Raw genomic sequence first — 16,324 nt, 5'->3', positions numbered from 1 at the left:
TGATTAAAATGGAAAATCTGAAACAAAAGTGACATTTTGAAATTTCATCTCCATTTTCCTAAAAGTTTAACAAAGTTTGTAAAATTAGTTTTGAATAACTTGAGGGGCATATTTTCTAAAATGGGGGCCATTTTTGGGTGGTTTCTATTATGTAAGCCCCCAGAAAGTGACTTCATAACTGAACTGGTCCTTAAAGTGGGTTTTGGAAATTTTCTTAAAAAATTTAAGAATTGCTTCTAAAATTCTAAGCCTTCTAATGTCCTAAAACATTAAATTACATTTACAAAATGATGCCAACATAAAGTAGACATATGGGGAATGTTAAGTAATAACTATTTTATGAGGTATTAAAAGCAGAGAAATTTAAATGAGTTAGGAGTGTGTGTGTGTTACCCCTGCTACATCTGTACAATGTGTTATGAGAAAACAATCTCAGAATGGCTTGGATAAGTAAATGCGTTCCAAATTTTTTACCACATAAAGTGACACATGTCAGATTTCCCAAAAATAGCCTGGGCAAAAAGGTGAAAACTGGCCTGGGGTAGAAGGGGTTAATACTAATTTAGGCTGTTTACCTTTGTGTGAGAATCAGGGGTCTTTTTGACAGTCTGCATTGCTGTTCTTGTTGTCAAAAATACCAGAACCCCCAACAGAACCAAAACAGATGCCATTAAAAATAATGGTTACTATCTTTAGAGCATTTTAGTTCAGTGAATGTGCTTTTATGCTTTGACACTATCATGTATAGATGCCTATGATTTCTTGAAAAACTGTATTAACTGCCTATGTGCATCCAGCTTTTTGGCTGCTGAAAAGGAGCATTATGTCCATACAGAATGTGAACAATAAAGGATTTATAGTAATTAACATCATGTGCAATATTTGCAAATTAATACATTTTTAATCAACTTAATGATATGTTTTATACAAATAAACAATTCAAAAACAAAGACATTTTAGTGATTTCAAACTTTTCTATGTACATGTGCCTGTATCTTAATTTATGACAGAAATTCTCAACTAATGTTTAGATTTCTTCTTACTTCTGACATTTTAGTTACTCCACTGTTGCATGTTTGTTTTTTTAACATGATCATGAAATGTCGGAACTTGTGAAAGATCCTTTGCGAAATGCAACATCTGTCCATTTGGCAAGTTCTTTGAACAGTTGTATGCGATTCTGTCTTGGCACAGCCATATGTTCCATCTGAAACAGATCTGTTTTACATTTATAAAAACTGTTTTATAGCCTCTCGACATATGATGTATGGGCTCTGTAAATGTCAGCACACATATACCTTATGCTAATACTTGAAATCCAATTAATAACTTTCCATAGTAAAATGGAAAAACAGAAGTGATCCTAAATGCTCGGTTATGTGTCTGTGTCATTTAGTCAAACTACCAAAAAGGAGAAGGAACATGTTCTACAGTGTTTAAAGGGATCTGTTTCAAAGGTGTCTTAAGGGAAATGTGTCATTTTTTTGTTTAACATATTTTTAAAGAATATTTGCACTTTTCTTTTCCATGTCAATATCTATATTTAAACTAAAACCATAAAATCCTGCAGTTTTTGCACTTGCCACTAAGCCTAGGCATCACTTCTTGGTCTCTAGAGATCATTTTACCTGCTGTTTTATAACGTGAATTCAATTATATGAAAATGAATAAGCTTATGCAGGCTAAGTTAATAAAACATAAGGTAAAACAGACAAGTCACATGCAGAGTAGTAAAAGTAAATAATCACTGGCCTACACATACAATATGGGGGGAGCTCGAAGCTGCCATGTCGTAGCACACGGGTGACACCCCAGGGTGTTACAAGAAAGAAATACATCCTACCTGTATAACGTTCCTCAATGGAGTACCAATTAAATGTCTGTGTCAGATTTGGTAGTGTTTTGCGAGCATGCTCGGTCAAACTGCTGTTCGGCTCGAGCATCGCTATGCTCGGCACATGGTGGTACTCGGCTGGGTAGCGCATGTGCCCGGGTGCTATCCTCGAGTCTATCCTATGCAGCCAATAAACCTCCAGGTAAATACTGCCATCAATGTAATGCCAGTTGTTGGCTACTGGCATTACAGTGATTGGCTGGCCGGAACACGTCATCGGGTGCTATATAGCACCCGATGACGCATGTTCGGCTCATTTGTAGTCAGGAAGAGCTGCGCTTTGGAAGGGACAGATAGTGTAGGGAGTGTAATCTCAATCTATTTAGTACAAAAACATTTCAAAGACCCAAAAGTTCTTTTAAGGACCATTGTGTGGTGTCAGGCTGGCAGTATTTTATAGCCACAGTACAATTTTTTTTCCCAGAATTTTCTATACTTTTTCAATAGAGGGTGTCTGTAATGACTTGTGACATCTGTCCAATACCTTCTGTGTGTCAGGGCCAGAGATTGGAGAAATATAAGTGAAAATTAATATATTTTTTCCATCATTTTTAATACCTTTATTATAGAGGGTGTCTGCAGTGACTTGTGACATCTGTACAATACCTTCTGTGTGTCAGGGTCACATATTGGAGAAATATAAGTGAAAATGTATATATTTTTTCCATCATTTTCAATACTTTTTATATAGAGGGTGTCTGCAGTGACTTGTGACATCTGTCCAATACCTTCAGTGTGTCAGGGCCAGAGATTGGAGAAATATAAGTGAAAATTAATATATTTTTTCCATAATTTTCAATACTTTTATATAGAGGGTGTTTGCAGTGACTTGTGACATCTGTCTCAGTAACCAAGAGGCTGCATAAACGGGGTATACCGGTCGGGCAATACTTAAGACTCAGACGTAATTGTTCCGAAACCAGGGAGTTTAAGCACCAGGCCGATGACCTGAGGAGGCGTTTCCGTGAACGTGGGTATCCGGAGAGGTCACTTAAGAGGGCCTACCAGAGAGCGTGCGCTGAAACACGCACCTCTCTTCTACATCCCACTAAGAACCCGGTCAGCGACCCTAGGAGACTGATACGGGTTATAGGGACTTTCGACGCAGCATCTACCAGCGTAAGAGAGATTATAGGCCGCAACTGGGGGACCCTCCTGATGGACCCAGACTTGACCGCAGTTCTAAGCCCTCAACCCTCAGTGACCTTTAGGAGGGGCACAAACTTGAGAGACAAATTGGTGAACAGCCACTACTGTCCACCTGAGAAACCTAGAACGTGGCTGGACAACCCGGTTAAGGGCTGCTTTAGATGCGGACACTGCAGTTTCTGTAGTCAGCTCACTCAGGGCAAATCCTTTGCGTTGGACCCAGGGGGTCATGCCTATCACATACGTGATTTTATCAATTGTCGCATCGCAGGTGTTATCTATCTTATCACCTGTGAGTGCGGCAAGCGATACGTAGGTAAGACCCGCAGGGAACTACGCAAAAGGATGGGGGAGCACCTCGGGGACATACGGAATGATAGAGATACTCCAGTGGCAAGGCACGTCCAGAACTATCATGGGGGCCGTACATCTGCAGTGTCCTTCCTGGGTATCGAACATGTCCAGAAACCCCAACGTGGAGGCGATTGGGATAAGCGTATACTCCAACGCGAGTGTTGGTGGATTTTTAAATTAAAAACCACTCATCCACTAGGCTTAAACGAACAGTTGCAGTTCAGTTGCTTCCTGTGAAAGGACCATATATATATACCTCCACCCTACCCCCTCCTCATGTGGGTTCCCCCCCCTGTTCTTTGGGGATCGGACCCTGAAGGGGCATATAACTTTACTGCCATAATCAACAAACAATTTTGATAGACTATGCAATAATCATTTCACATATTGCTGCATAGTGGCTTATCTTTGTACTGCTCAGAAAGACAGGGCACCTATTGTGAGCCACTGTGGTCAGCCCTGCCGTTAAATATCCACTATGTTGTCCAGAGTGGAGGTTCTGTGACCATGACCCTCCACGGACTCATTACCTGCGAGTGGTTTGTAGTAGCTGAGTTTAAAGGACATACTCAGCTCCACCCACTCAGCACTCTGGAGATGCCGATATATCCGCCTACCCAGCGTCAGCCAGCCCCGCCCACTCGGCAGCGTCTACCTGCCTGGTGATGGACGGGCTGGCAGATGGACGCACACAGCGGGGAGACGGCCGCGGCACTCCAGACTGGTGACGCGAACACACGTGACCCAGAGCGTGGGCCGCGTCATCAGACTGGGACCGCTAGGTCATTTGACTGCTCCTGCATCATCAGCCTGCGCCACTCATTGGAGATCGGCGCACGCATGCGCAGCGCTAATTCCGCCCCCCTTACCATTTAAAAACAGAAGCGGCGCGCATAGTAGCGCTGCCAGACGCCATACAACCTCAGTGAAACGGATTGATGCCGACCTAGCCAGTTGGATGCCATATGCACCAAGGCCTGACTGTAAGTACAAGCACTTTTTCACTGCCTGAATCCCCACCCATATGTTTGGAGACTACTTATCCACATATTGTTTTTAGGGGGTCTTTGTACTCATGTATGCTGCTTTCTACTAAACAGACCAAACATATTATAGTAGCTTATAGGGCGTTTGTACCTTTCTTCTTGTGTGTTTCAGATGTACCTGGATTTTGCCATACGCACTCTAGTTACAGAATCAACCACGTCATCCACCACTAAGTGGTTAGAGGTAGCCAGTACCTCCCTCCTAATAGCCTAACATAAGCTCAGCTTCTTATGTGGCTGTGAGGTCTCTTTTAAATAGACTAAGTCCACTAAATGACCTTCTTTAGTCTGTCCTAAGCCACGGGCGTCTAGTAGTACATCACTGACACCGCGTGACTTAGACAACAGTCACTAGTACCAACCCCCGTCCCCTGACGACTCAAGAGGTTGTCAGTACTAGTATTTTTCTATGTATGTTCTACTTTTGATGAAACGCGTAGGGACATATGAGCATACTTTCATTTATCCAGGGACATATGAGCACTTCCTTATTTTGTCCACGGTGGTATCACCACCTTCAGTCTAACTAGTTTAGGTGTTCCCCTCCACACCACCCTGACAGGGTCTCTTAGGGACCTTAGTTCAGGGTAAGGTTCCGGACGGGACCACCCCTTGCGGGGCACGGATCCCGTGTTAGGGTAATAGGGTCACAGTAGGTCAAGTAGGGCGCAATAGGGACAGCTGTTCCCCTTGCGGCACCCTTTTCCAAAAGGCAATTTCCTACCTACGAAGTACCCTTCCCTCAGATCGGAACACCCTATCCATGTGCTAGAATAAGAACTTACCTTGGTCGTCTGCATTGCCCGTTCGTCACCAAGCACGGCTTGCCCCGGTACCGGTAAGATCCATCCTTATTTCTTTTCCCGACTGGGCTCTCTCCTGCTCTCCAAGTGGGATCCAGGACACCCTTGCCGGGGTCTACTAGCACTTTTGTGGCACCTCGTGACCCTTGGGGTCCACACAGCCTTATAAAGGGCTCGCTCTAGGGACTTTGCGCACAGTGAGTCACTGTTCTAGTGGCACACCTGTACACAGTACCCGACCGTGTCTGTTTGTTTGTCTTGTAAGGGGACTTTACTTGTTTTAGTTATACCAATAAACATCATGTTTTAATTGTTACTGCCCCTTTGATTTTCCTTTTACGCTTGACAGCAGTACCTTGGGGAGATGTGTGTTTGCACCGTTCTCACCCTCACAGGACAACTCTAATCTTTCTTTTGGTCAACAGAATTCCCTGATCCTCCTTCCTCCCACCATGGAGAGTCTGGCCAAACAAGTGATCCCACACTTGGAAATTCCGAGGAGCTCTTTTCATTGCTATTACTTGATTTGTCCCTCTCGCCAAGCACGCTTGAAGAGGGAGATGAGATATTGTGCCCTGATTCCCAATCTCTTGAGCATCCACAGTCACAAGAACATGATGGTGGGGAACGGAAATTAGTGTTTAATGATGTGGATGATGATGAGACACAGTTGCCAATGAGCCAACCGCAATTACTGTCTCAAGAGGTTGATGAAGAGGATAAGACACAGTTGTCAATAACTGAGGTTGTGGTTAGGTCAACAAATCAAGAGGATGATCAGAGTGAGTAAGTAGAAGAGGAGGTGGTAGTCGATGAGGTCACTGATCCAACCTGGGAAAATGGAAAGCAAGGACAGCAGTACAGAGGAGGAAGGATCTGCTGCACCGCAACAGGCTGGAAGAGGCAGTGGGATGGCAAAATGGAGAAGGCAGGCCACACCAAACAGGCCCGCAGCTGTTCCACGGAGCACCCACTTGCGTAAATTTCCCTTTCCAAGGGGTAGGTGTTCCGCAGTATGGTGCTTTTTTGAGAAAAGTGCGGAAGACAAAAGAATAGTAGTTTGCAACCTGTGCCACACCAAAATGAGCCAGGGCGTGAACACTTGCAACCTCACCAGCATGATTCACCACATGGCATTATAATAAGTGGGACGAAAGCCTGGGTCCACAATCTGTGTCTGCGGGTCACACAACTTCCTCCTCTTTCCCTATGGTACATGCTGGCCAATCGCCTGTCGAAGGCACAGGCGAGGATGCCTCCTGCCCTGTGCCTAGACCTTCGCAACCACCATCAGAGACCACATACACTTCCCTGTCCAAGCACAGCGTCCAAATGTCATTACCCCAGGCATTTGAACACAAGCGCAAATACCCAGCCACCCACAGGCCATAGCACTAAATGCGCACCTTTCCAAATTGCTGGCCCTGGAAATGTTGCCATTTAGGCTTGTGGACACTGAGGCCTTCCACAGCCTGATGTTGGCAGCCATCCCGCGTAACGCAGTCCCCAGCCGCCACTATTTTTCAAGGTGTGCTGTGCCCGCCTTACACCAACATATGTCCTGAAACATCACACGTGCCCTGACCAACGCAGTTACTGGGAAGTTCCACTTAACCGCGGACAAGTGGACTTCAGCCATTCAGCCAGGGATGCTTCATTTCCCTGACGGCACAGTGGGTGAGGATGGGAGCGATTCGTACCCTGGGATGGCACATGTACTACCGACGCCAAGGATTGCGGGCCCTAATTCCATCAGGGATTCCACTACCACCTACGTTAGTGGCTCCAACCCCCACTTCTCCTCCTCCGACTCCTCCTCCAATTCCACCTCCAATTTATCCACATGCAGCACCAGTCAGTCCTTAGTCGGTAGCTGGAAGCAGTATAGCACTGCAGTGGGGAAGTGGCAACAGGCTGTGCTGAAGCTGATATTCTGAGGGGACAAACAGCACACCGCCGTAGAACTACGGCAGGGGATAAGAGACCAGACTGAGCTGTGGCTCTCGCCACTCAACCTAGAACCAGGCATGGTTGTGTCTGACAATGGCCGTAACTTGGTGGCTGCTTTGGAGCTTGGCAAGCTCAGACTCATCCCATGCCTAGCCCACGTGTTCAACCTTGTGGTTCAGCGGTTTCTTAAAACCTACCACAATTTGCCTGAGCTACTGGTGAAGGTGCGCCACATGTGCACATTTCCGCAAGTCATCGACAGCTTCAGCCGGTCTGTCAATGCTGCAGCAGCGCTGTTGTTCGACGTGAGCACGCACTGGAACTCCACGCTCTACATGCTGTCCAGGCTTTGTGAGCAGCAGAGAGCAGTAGGAATAGTGGAATACCAGCTGTATCATGGTTGTCACCTTTAAAGTCAGCTTCCACAAGCGAGGAGTGGGCATAGATGTCTGACCTCTGTGAGGTTTTAAGAAACTTTGAGGAATCAACACAGATGGTGAGCGATGATAACGCTATTATCAGCGTAACCATCCCACTTCTGTGTCTACTTAAACGCTCGCTGCTCACAATTAAGAACAACGCTTTGCATTTGGAAGAGGTAGAAATGGGGGAAGACATTACACAGGGTGATAGCCAGATCACCCTCAGTTCGTCTTCTCAGTGCAAATTGGACGATGAAGAAGAGGAGGAGGCAGAGCAGGAGATGGTTGCCTTCGCTACAGAGGGTAGTACCCATGAAAGTTTAATTCCATCTGTTTAGTGTGGCTGGGCAGAAGAGGAGGAAGAGGATGAGGAGATGGACAGTCATCCTCCAGATGATGACAGTGAAGTCTTGCCTGTTGGTACTCTGGCACACATGGCTGACTTCAGGTTAGGCTGCCTTTCCCGCGACCCGCACTTTTATAAGCATTTTAGACAACACGGATTACTGGTTGTTCACCCTTCTTGACCCCCACTACAAAGAGAACTTCTCATCTCTCATTCCTCTGGTGGAGAGGACGAGCAAAATGGTGCAATACCAGAAGATCCTTGTTGAAAAATTTCTCCCAAAACTTCAATCTGACAACGCTGGCAGCAGAGTCTGTAGTTCCTTGGCCAACCGAGGAGGGGAGACAAGGGGAACACACAGTAGTTCCAACAGAGGCAGGCAACACTCTCCAAAGCCTGGGACAGTTTAATGACACCCCGCCAGCACCCTCACCCTGATGCGTGGCCTAGTGTCACAAGGAGGAAAACATTTTGGAAGATGGTGAAGGAGTACATAGCAGACCGTGTCAGCATCCTCAATTATCCCTCAGTGCCTTACAACTACTGGGCGTCCAAGCTGGGCACATGGCATGAACTGGCGCTCTATGCCTTGGAGATGCTGGCCTGCCCTGCCACCAGCGTTTTGTCTGAGCGGGTATTTAGTGCGTCTGGTGACATTATAACAGATAAGCGCATCCGTCTGTCAACTGAAAATTCTGGCAGGTTGACTCCACCAGAGGATAGCTGATGAACATAAAGGCACTTTAAATGTGTTGCTTTTAATGTACTGAATACACTTTATTCCCATGCACACCTTCCACCACAAACAAGGATATATGGTTAAATCTTCCTTTTCTTATCCTCCTTCTACTCTCTCATTATATCAACACATGCTTATTCGTTTACATATAATGCCCTCGCATATATGCCCTTCGCATATAAAGTTTTACAGGGTCAGCTCAGCTGCAGGCCCTCGCATATAATTTTTTAAAGGGTCAGCTCACCAGCAGGCCCTCGCATATACATTTTTAGATGGACAGCTCACCAACAGGCCCTCGCATATAATGTTTTACAGGGTCAGCTCACCAGCAGGCCCTCGCATATAATTTTTTAGAGGGTCAGCTAACCAGCAGGCCCTTGCATATGTTTTACAGTGTCAGCTCACCAGCAGGCCCTCACCTACAATGTTTTACAGGGTCAGCTCACCAGCAGGCCCTTGTATAAAAAATTTTTAGAGGGTCAACTCACCAGCAGGCCCTCGCATATAATGTTTTACAGGGTCAGCTCACCAGCAGGCCCTCGCATATAATTTTTAGGGGGGGAACTCACCAGCAAGCCCTCGCGTATCATTTTTTATAGCGTATGCTCACTAGCAGGCCTTCACCTACAATGTTTTACAGGGTCAGCTCACGTGAAGGCCCTCACATATAATGTTTTAGGGGCTCAGCTCACCTGAAGGCCCTCACCTACAACCTTTTAGAGTGTCAGCTCACCAGCAGGCCCAGACCTAAAATCTTTTACAGGGTCAGCTCACCAGCAGGCCCGCACCTAAAATCTTTTAGAGGGTTAGCTCACCAGCAGGCGCGCACGTAAAATTTTTTACAGGATCAGCTCACCTGAAGGTCCACGCATATAATGTTTTAGAGTATCAGCTCTCCTGCAGGCCCTCATCTACAACCTTTTAGAGGAACAGCTCACCAGCAGGCCCGCACCTAAAATCTTTTACAGGGTCAGCTCACCAGTAGGCCCGCACCTAAACATTTTTACAGGGTCAGCTCACCAGCAGGCCATTGCATATATTTTTTTACAGGTTCAGCTCACCAGTAGGCCCTCCCATATATTTTTTTACAGGGTCAGCTCACCAACAGGCCTTCACTTACAATGTTTTGCAGGGTCAGCTCACCACCAGGCCCGCACCTAAAATCTTTTACAGGGTAAGCTCACCTGCAGGCCCGCATCTAAAATCTTTTACAGGGTCAGATCACCAGCAGGCCCTCACCTAATTATACCTAATAGGTAATTTGCGCATATGCTGCCTTGCTTGGATGTGGTAGCCATAGCTGTTTCTCAGGCTCCCTCTCTGGAATCGAACCCTGATTCCCTGTTAACCATAGTCACCATGGTTTGCGCTGACAATAACATCGAAAGTTGATAGGCCAGACATCCAAATAGATTGTCGCCATCACTGGGATGTGCAATCAGCCCCAGGTTATCCCGAGTCACCAAAGCGGCAGCAGTCCGTCACGCATAATGTTTTAGATGGTCAGATCAGCAGGCCCTTGCTCCAAATGTTTTTGAGTGTCACCAGCATGCCATCAATTAAGGTAGTGTATGATGACCTCCTTTATGTGTAACAAAGGGTGTATTGTTGTGCCAGTTCCTTGTAATTTTTGGCAGCCCTTTCACTTAGTGCATAGGCTTTCTAAGTGTAGGAGTCCTGCTACATGGACAATTGTACCACAATGTGAATGAGGCCCTCCTTTATGTGATATACAGGTTGTATCGGAGTGCCTCTTCCTTGTAATTCTTGGCAGCACTTGCATTTTATATACAAGTATATATACAGCAAAGAATGTTTCCTAACAATTTTTCCTCTAAAATCGATTTTTATCTTGCGTTTTGTGCGCATTATTGTCAGTCTGTAAAAGTGGCATACTACTTGGACAACATCGTTCCCAGCAGCAACTTGGGAGTCCAAGAAGCATCTAGACATATTCCCCATGATGTTATTGGACCATTTTGGTGGTGTTTCCATCAATTTTTGACCTTTTCCTATGAACCAGGCACCCTCTCCTCTTCAGTGCAGGAGGTGCCGGGTTTAATGCTTGGGTTCTCCCATTGACTTCCATTATGCTCGGGTGCTTGGTAGAGCACCCGAGCATCCCGATGTGTTTGGCCCAAGCCCCCGAGAACCTCGATGTGCTCGGCCCAAGCCCCCGAGCACTTTGGTGCTCGATCAACACTAACTAAAGGCTTTTCAACATAGCACTTGCACCCCAAGAACAAATTGCTGGAATGACAGAGCTGTATAATGGCTATTTGGATCTCCAAAGAATCTTTCCCTGCACTTGTAATTTGCTTTTCTAGTATCCCTAGCGCCTTCTGACATCTCTCCCTGCACTAAGATGCTGTAAAATGTTTCTTCCCTATCCTTTTCCTTCACTTGTAAATTGCTTTTATGGCACTATTCCTAGCACTTTCTGACATCTCTACCTGCACTAAGATGCTGTGAAATGATTCCTCCCTATCCTTTCCCTGTACTTTTAAATGTTTTTTTTCTTTTTTTTTCACAATCTGGTTTTTCCAATTGCTGTCCCTTCTCACATCTGTGCCTGCACCCAGAACGCTTGAAAATGTCTGACACTAAGATGGCCACCGTATTTATAGGGCTGTGACATCACAGAGCTGGCTGGCACTGATTGGCTGCATGCAAGGCATTATGGGTCAACCCGCCTTCCCAGAGTTCATTGTCCCATGTCCTCACACTTGTAGCCACCATTGTAGCCGCCATTTTATGAAAAATTGCGATTTGTAACCACGAAGCGCCAAGGAAATTTGCATTTGTTGCAAATCAAATTTTTCCTGAAATTCGGACCATATTCCAGTTCATCTGATTCAATTCGCTCATCTCTAGTGTTGAGCATGAATATTCTATTCCCGAATTTTTATCCCGAATATCGGCACTTCGAGAATTCACAAAGATCTAGAATATAGTGCTATATCTTCATAATAGGGCCATAATAACATCATATAACAGATAATCACACAAAGGCTATATACCAAAAACCAGGTAAGTGCAAGCCAACAACCTATCCATGAGACAGGTACAGTTAGCATACCTTACAATGGCAGCCTTGTGCACTATGAGACATAAAAAAACAGCTTTAAATTTTTATTATAAAACTAAAAAAACTTATAATCAAACAATTTCATCAAAAGTTACTCAAGAAGCACATTCCACATGTTAATATTCCACAATATAGCAGCTCTAACACCTAAATAGATAAATAGAAAATATAAATCTCACTTAAAGCAAGTTTGATGCTTTCGTTTTCATCATTCAAGTCTCTCCTGAACAACAAAATATTACAAACTTTCCATAATGCATTTTTTAAGCAGTTCACCAAAGGTCATAATATTTACTTTTTACCTGTCTGCGGCACAGTACAAAGTCCATACATTACTAGTTTGTGATTCAAGTAGACCAGATCACAAGTATACTTCAGCAACACACCCACCCTCCTTCATATGTTCTGTGCATACTTACAATTCCACATTACGTAAAGAGAGTTTTCATCCATGCTATTGTCACAACCAGACAGCTGAGAAGCTCTGACAGAGGCCTTTCAGAACCTCCTCCTTGACTTTCTTTGTTGTGGTATTCAGTTCCTCATCTCGTTAGCCTCTCTCAGCTGTCATGTGTTGGACTAATTGCTTCCCTTTAAATTCCTCCCCAGAATGCTTTTCTGGGCGGCTTATACTTCTTCCTGGAGTGTGTGTGCATGCTGATCTTGTTCTCCTGTCTGCTACAAAAGCTAAGTGTTGAACATTTATCTGTTATTTTCTGTTTGCTGGATCCCAGGTGACCCTGACTCCCTCCGTATCTTGTGTAGGGAGCCGGTGGTCGTGTCCCCTCACTATTGTAGGGTGCTCAGGGGTTATATAGTCAAGGGACGTGGATATGCAAACTTCCACCATTCGGATCTTTGCATAGGCTGAGCAGCCAGGGAAAGTGCCAGGTCTTCTGCAGGGGTCTCCCCTTGGTTCCTTAGTTTTTGGATCCAGCAAGTCATTTATGCATGTTGCTTTGCCTTGTTTCCTGTACACCGTCCGTGACAGCTATGCCTTTAAAGACTGTACAAAGCGGAAAGGAACTCGGTCCTATGCGGATGTTGCCATAGACAAGGGACCTACAAAAGAACAAGAGGCCCCCAAAAAGGCTGGATCTGTAAGCGCTATGAAGGAAGCAGGGAAACCTGAGACTACTAGCGTACATCCAGAGTGCTGATGAATGAGAAAATGGTGGATCCTGGAAAATCTGCTCTTGTAAAAGTGTCAGGGGAAGCAGGAGTGAAGTGGACGATCGCATGAGACTAAGCCATGAACCTACAGACAAAAGAAACCAAAAAAAAAGTGAGTGGTCATGAAGAACAGGTTCTCAGTGTCAAAAGAGCATCCCATCAAAGTAAAAATGAGAGCGACAGCGGCTTAAGACCAAGCGTGACCTTATCTTCAGTTTGTGAGCTTAGCATCACCAGAGCCATTAGTTCCTTTTATGTCAAGTTCATCTGATGAAATGACCTGATGTGCAATGCTTTCCTACAAATTAATCTCACAGAAAGTGAGAAATTTCGAGAGAGCTCAACAAAGAGAGTTGCTTTTGTATGCAAAGTTACTTTGTGTTATTTGAAGTTTTTCTTAATGGACAATGTCTGATACGCTAAAACCCTCCTCCCTTAACATAAGGAGTATTAAGGGAGCATCTAAGAGAACTGTTGTTTTGGCTTGTATGGAGACAGTCAACTGCAACATCATCTTTTTACCAGAATGTGGAATAGAATACTCCCCAAACTACTCAGACCTAAGGGAAAGTTGGACACAGGGCCCTTCATTGTGGACTGGAGACAACAATAATAAAGCTACTGGAGTTGGAATACTACTCAAAGGAAATAGTTGCCAAATCATTTCATACATACAATTGATTCCAGGAAGAGCTTTATTAGTAAATATCAACTTTAGTGGCAGAGAAATCAAATTACTAAATGTATATGCTTCACCTTAACTTCAAGAAAGAGCTGAGATACTAGAGGACATACAACCTTTTTTATCTTGTCAATCACCAGTGATCATGGCAGAAGACTTTAATTGTACCCTAAAAGAGGAAGACAGTGAAGTACCGGTGAGCAAGCAAGAAAAAGGGAGAAAACAGTGTAGCAACTTAAAAATATGATTTTTGACTTTAATTAAATTGACATTTGGAGTAATGTAAAGGACAATGAACCAGGATACACATGGAATAACTCCCTCACATGGATTATTTCTTCAGTTCAAAAGTCCAGAAGCCTGTGTCAATGTCCCTGTAGGGTAATATCTTCTCTGATCATAAGTTGCTTCTAGCGCAAATTCGAATAACTGAAGGTGGAAAAGGCAAAGGCGTGTGGAGGCTAAATGTTGATATATTGAATGATGAAGAAGGTATTCGTTTAAAACTACAAAAAAATTACTTGTTGTGAAGAAAAGTTCATATCAATATTGCTATAGTGAGAATATGTAAAAACAAAAACTAAAGAATTCTTCCTCAAAAGTGGAATTAAAAAAGCAAAAGAGAAAAAAACTGTGGATTAAAAATATTAATACCAAACTACAGACTTATCTGAAGCTGAGAAATGGAGGCATTGATGTTGCAGACCTGATAGAGAAATTAAAAAGGAAATTTACCAGAAAGGTAAAGTAATAATATTTAATACCAAAATAAAGCAGCTTGAATCTGATGAAAAATATACAAGATTCTTTTCTTCTTAAAAAAAAAAAAAATGAGCAAAAAACAGTAATATCAAACATCGGTGGTGAAACAAAGAAAGAACAAATGCTTAAAAAAGTCAAAATCAAGAGCTGTTTAATAAAAAACAATTAGATATAAGGCTTTGTTAAATATGCCTTAAACTCTTTAGAAAACAAGTTGGAGAAAGAGGAGCAAGTAATGCTCTGCAAGGACATCTAGCTAGAAGAATTGCATGCTGTCTTTAAAGGGAACCTGTCATGTGGATATTTGATTATAATCTAACTAATTATATACAATCATTAACTACTAAAAAGTGCCTTAGATATATAACTTACTGGTGTGACAGATGGTTACCTCATAATATACACAAAAAGATGCCACATGCCGCATGCTAATGAGCTGATTTGAGTCCAGCGTTTTTTTTTTATTCAGAGCTATAGCCACTCCCCTGCCCACCTGCTACTGATTCATATGGAAAATAACTGTCAATCAGCAGCAGGTAGGCGGGAAGAGTCAGGAGCTCACTTATCATTATGAGCTGGAGCTTTTCAATACAAGATGTTGGCATATTGACTAGGTCAATTAAAGAAAGTGATCCAGCATTTTGCTAAGAGAATCAATCACTTATTTATGTTGCCCTTAGTTAGGACACCATAAAACTAGTGACAGGTTCCCTTTAAAGGTTTTGCAAAAACAAAACACCAGGGTCTGATGGACTTACAGTAGAATTTTACTTAACATTCCGGAATGTATTTACAAATTATGGCCAAGTTGCTTGTGAACCGAATTAAACAAGTAATTGGCAAAGTAATACATAAAGACCAAGTATGTGCAGTCCCAGGTAGAGGAGTATGGGGAAATCTCAACATAATGAGAGACTGTATCTGGTATCAGAATGAGAGAAAACAAGATCTAGCCATACTATCTTTTGACTTTCTCAAAGCATGTGACACATGAGTTCCTGTGGTTGGTGCTGAAGTAAATGAGCCTTCCAGATGTTGTAATAAAACAGATATCATTGCTCTACAAAGAATCCTTCAGCCAAATTTTTATTAATGGTTTACTGTCTGGAAAAGTCACTTCGTTTTCCAGAGTCAAGCAAGGTTGCCCCTTGTCACCCATTCTGTTTATTTGTGTTTTGGAGCCACTACTCTCGCTACTACGAAAAGACAAGGTAATCAAGGGTGTCTCTATACCTGTTAGTAATGGACTTACTGTTAAAACAGGGACCTACATGGACGATGTCCCAATCTTGTGTAAAACAATACCTGCATTGAGAAGAGCTGTACAAATTACGAATTCTTTTGCCAAGCTTCTGCCTTTCGTCTTAATAGAAAGAAGTGTGATAGGAGACTGGAGAGAAGCAAATATCCCGGATCTAAAAATGTAAAAAGAGCAGATAAAAATACTTGGAGTCATTTTTCATGACAATAACAACGGTCAAAAGAGTTGGGAGGAAGTCAAAGCAAAAGTCCAAAAGAAAGTGGAGTTTTGGAAGCTACGCAAATTAACAATAGAATGGAAAAATGTAGCCCTAATAATCCCAATTCTACTGTATTTAAATGTAGTGTTCCCTCCAAGTGATCAGTGTCTGAAATATCTTCAGAGAGTAATATTTCAGTTTATTTGGAGCTCGAAAATGGAGAAAGTCAACAGGAAGACAATGTATAAACAAAAAAGTTCAGAAGCAAAGGGATCCCTAATAATAAGAAAATTCTGTACCTGCATTTCTTTTCCCTGTGCTTCAGGGTGATTAAAAGAACTGAGAATACCTGGTCTTTTTTCCAAAAGTATTCAGTAGGACATTTGTTCTGGAGACGCCAATGGATACAAATTCCTTTAATAGTACCAGTGTTGCTTGACCCACCAAGGTAATATG

This window comes from Bufo gargarizans, chromosome 4 (genome assembly GCF_014858855.1).
Source record: "Bufo gargarizans isolate SCDJY-AF-19 chromosome 4, ASM1485885v1, whole genome shotgun sequence".
Lineage (NCBI taxonomy): Eukaryota > Metazoa > Chordata > Amphibia > Anura > Bufonidae > Bufo > Bufo gargarizans.
The sequence above is the reverse complement of the archived record's forward strand: the minus strand, read 5'-3'. Positions refer to the sequence as shown.